This window comes from Arachis hypogaea, chromosome 5 (assembly GCF_003086295.3).
Source record: "Arachis hypogaea cultivar Tifrunner chromosome 5, arahy.Tifrunner.gnm2.J5K5, whole genome shotgun sequence".
Lineage (NCBI taxonomy): Eukaryota > Viridiplantae > Streptophyta > Magnoliopsida > Fabales > Fabaceae > Arachis > Arachis hypogaea.
In genome coordinates this window covers 75,259,701-75,263,964 of record NC_092040.1, presented here as the reverse complement: position 1 = coordinate 75,263,964, position 4,264 = coordinate 75,259,701, and the positions used below count along the sequence as shown (strand labels likewise).

The window sequence follows — 4,264 nt, the reverse complement described above, 5'->3', positions numbered from 1 at the left end:
AAAGAGACCCAAATGAGGTCCAAAAAAGAGGGTTATAGCAACTTGGACCGACAAGAAGAAGTCGGACCAACAAAAGCAACAGCTTGGACCGACAAGAAGAAGTCGGACCAACAAAAGCAACAGCTTGGACCGACAAGAAGAAGTCGGACCAACGAAAGCTACAGCTTGGACCGATACGAAGAAGTCGGACAAACGAAAGCTACAGCTTGGACCGACAAGAAGAAGTCAGACCAACGAAAAACGTGCGCTAAAACGGACATAGCTCTGCCCAAAAAGCCACGGCTCTACGACAAAGCTATCAAAAACTGTTCAGAATGACTAAAAAGTGTTCTACGAAAATACTAAAAAGTCGTTGGGCAAATTAGCCCCAAGGACCACCTCGACCAAGCAGAAAGTGGACGAAACCAGAAGTGATCAAAAGAGGTCGGACAATAAAGTACCGACACTCTACAAAGATCCACAAAAAAGGACAAAGACATCTCGCAACAGCTAGAGGAAGGCCAGAAATGCTTTGCTAAAAAATACGAAGTCTTAGAAAAAGACACTTCTTAAAAGGCAAAAGCACAAATCAAAGATGGAGCTAAAAAAGTCATCCAAAACAAACTATAAAGAGGTTCCCCATCGGAACACTACCTAAAAAGTTGTTGGATTATGACTAAAAAGCCCGAACAGCGAAGACAAACAAGTCGGAAGAATGCTGAAAAAGTCCCCTCAACAAAGTAAAAGGGGCAATATCAGACTCGCACGAGGAGAAACTATTCAAAAGATCGACCAAAGTCAGGATGCTTGAGCATGACTTCCCCGAAGAGATCGAAACTCTGAAAGCACGGTCTCACGGAAAAGTCCGAACTCAAGCAGGGGCAAAGTCATACAGGTCGACGTCAGCTAAAGAAGAGGTGCAAGTATGATCTCAAAAAAGAACAAAGCCATAAAGGTTCGAAAACAACCTAAGGCTCAAAAATGCTTAGCCAAAAGGGATACAACTCTACTAAAAGAAGGCACAATCTCAAACAGGGCTACGAACGTCATCCGAGACTAAAAAAGGTTCTACATAAAGAACACTAAAAAAGTCATTGGACAAATCACTAAAAGTCCGGATATCAAGCCGCAAGGACAACTTCGCCAAAGTAGAGGGTTGTCAAACACAAACTTAAAGCAAGGCGTGATCTAGAAGGCAAGGGTACAAAACCCACGCTACCACTCAAAAGAGGTTGGACTGTGAAGTACCAAACCTCTAGAAAATCTACAAAGATTGCAAAGCAATAAAGAAACAAGCCAGACAGATGCTTGAGCACGACTTCCAAAGAGATCGAAGCTCTGAAAAGCATGATCTCATGGAAAGATCGAACTCAAGCAGGGGCACTGTTCATACCCTGGGTCAAGCTGTCCGACCCAGGATGTTTAGCGACAAGCCGACCGACCTCTTCAGGTCAGACTATCCGACCTCTTCTCAAAGAGCTCGGCCAAATGCCCAACCTCTTCTCAAAGAGCTCGGCCAACTTGCCAAAGGAGCCCAAAGCAGGCCCAAAACGAAGGAACACAGCCCAATCTAAAGGCAGCCAAAGCTCAGAAAGATAAAGGCGGTTCCCTTGAAGATAAGATGACCTCACTTAAAGATAAGATAAAGATAAGATAAGATAACTAACTTATCTTATCCACAGGAGGCCACATCTCACCATTATAAATACATTGGAGCACCCAGGTATAACTCATACTCTGATTCTACTAAAAACCTATTTAATACCCATGCTAACTTAAGTATCGGAGTCTCTTGCAGGTACCCCCCACCCTCTGGGGACGAAGGATCAGCACCATCACCAGGTCTAACAAGTCGGACACACAAGCTCTGGCCGCTACACACCTGCCGGACACGTCGGCTCCGACCAGCACAGAAGATCTCGTCCGAGATCGACCTACAGTTTCAGGTAAGCCTCGAAACAGTATCCATGCATTAAAGAACTCTACGTTTGGTGTCTTGCATGTTTTCTTTGCATCAAAAATTTTTTCAAAAATATGTTCTTGATGTTCATCATGATCTTCAACGTGTTCTTGGTGTTCGTCTTGACATTCACAATGTTCTTGCATGCATCACGAGTTTTGATTCATAATTTTCATGTTGTGAGTCATTTTTGTTGTTTTTCTCTCTCATCATTAAAAATTCAAAAATAAAAAAATATCTTTTCATTATTTCTCTCCTAATTTTCGAAAATTTGAGTTGACTTAGTCAAAAATTTTTAAAATTAGTTGTTTCTCATAAGTCAAGTCAAATTTTTTATTTTAAAACACCTATCTTTTCAAAATTTTTTTTTCAAAAATCAAATCTTTTTCATTTTTATCTTATTAATTTCGAAAATTTTAAAATTATTTTCAAAATCTTTTTCTTAATTTTATTTCAAATTTTCAAAATTACACTAACAATTAATGTGATTAATTCAAAAATTTGAAGTTTGTTACTTTCTTGTTAAGAAAGGTTCAATCTTTAAATTCTAGAATCATATCTTTTAATTTCTTGTTAGTTAAGTAGTTAATTTTAATTTTAAAAATTTAATCTTTTTCAAAATATCTTTTTCTTAAAAATCATATCTTTTTTTATATCTTTTTATCATATCTTTTATATCATTTATTTTTCAAAATTTTATCTTTTTCAAAAATTTGATTTTAAAATATCTTATCTAACCTCTTATCTTCTTATCTTTTCAAATTTGATTTTAATATCTTTCTCAACTAACTAATTAACTTTTTCTTTGTTTCTTATCTTTTTCAAAACCACCTAACTATTTCTCCCTCTCTAATTTTCGAAAATATCTCATCCTTTTTTCAAAATTCTTTTTAAATTAATTGATTGTTTTAAATTTTAATTTTAATTCTATCTCATCTTTAATTTTCGAAAATCACTAACTCCTTTTCAAAATTAATTTTCGAATTCTCTCTCTCATCTTCTTCTATTTATTTATTTATTTACTAATACTTCTCTTCTCCTCTCTTCATTTCCAATCACTTCCTCTATCCTTACCCTTGTGTTTGGATTATTCCTTCTTCTTAATCCTTATCCCCTTTCTTCTTCTACTAATAATAAGGATCCTCTTTACTGTGACATAGAGGATTCCTCTTCCTTTTCTTTTTCTCTTCTCTTTCATATGAGCAGGAACAAGGAAAAAAGCACTCTTGTTGAAGCTGATCTTGAACCTGAAAGGACTCTGAAGAGGAAACTAAGAGAAGCTAAATTACAACAATCCAGAGGAAACCTTTATGAAATTTTCGAACAAGAGAAGGAGATGGCAGCCGAACCCAACAACAATAATGCAAGAAGGATGCTTGGTGATTTTACTAAACCCACGTCCAAGTTTGATGGAAGAAGCATCTCAATTCCTGCCATTGGAGCAAATAATTTTGAGCTGAACCTCAATTAGTTGCTCTAATGCAACAGAACTGCAAGTTTTATGGACTTCCATCTAAAGATCCTTACCAGTTTTTAACTGAGTTCTTGCAGATTTGTGAGACTGTTAAGACGAATGGAGTAGATCCTGAAGTCTACAAGCTCATGCTTTTCCCTTTTGCTGTAAGAGACAGAGCTAGAATATGGTTGGACTCACAACCTAAAGATAGCCTCGACTCCTGGGATAAGCTGGTCACGGCCTTCTTGGATAAATTCTTTCCTCCTCAAAAGTTGAGCAAGCTTAGAGTGGATGTTCTGACCTTCAAGCAAAAAGATGGTGAATCCCTCTATGAAGCTTGGGAAAGATACAAGCAAATGACCAAAAAGTGTCCTTCTGACATGTTTTCAGAGTGGACCATATTAGATATATTCTATTATGGTCTGTCTGAGTTCTCTAAGATGTCACTGGACCATTCTGTAGGTGGATCCATTCACCTAAAGAAAACGCATGCAGAAGCTCAGGAACATATTGAAATGGTTGCAAATAACCAATTCATGTACACTTCTGAGAGGAATTCCGTGAATAATGGGACACCTCAGAGAAAGGGAGTTCTTGAAATTGATGCTCTGAATGCCATATTGGCTCAGAATAAAGTGTTGACTCAGCAAGTCAACATGATTTCTCAAAGTCTAAATGGATGGCAAAATGCATCCAACAGTACTAAAGAGGCATCTTCTGAAGAAGAAGCTTATGATTCTGAGAACCATGCAATGGCAGAGGTAAATTACATGGGTGAACCTTATGGAAACACTTATAATTCATCATGGAGAAATCATCCAAATTTCTCATGGAAGGATCAACAAAAGCCTCAACAAGGCTTTAATAAT

At 37.4% G+C, this 4,264-nt stretch overlaps 1 non-coding gene across 1 annotated transcript; it reads right to left on the bottom strand.

The window, feature by feature from the left end:
- Positions 1–3,673: 3,673 nt before the first annotated feature.
- On the bottom strand, positions 3,674–3,777 carry LOC112804149 (small nucleolar RNA R71). Its single transcript, XR_003202768.1, has one exon. It is a non-coding gene; the product is annotated as a small nucleolar RNA R71 (small nucleolar RNA).
- Positions 3,778–4,264: the final 487 nt, after the last annotated feature.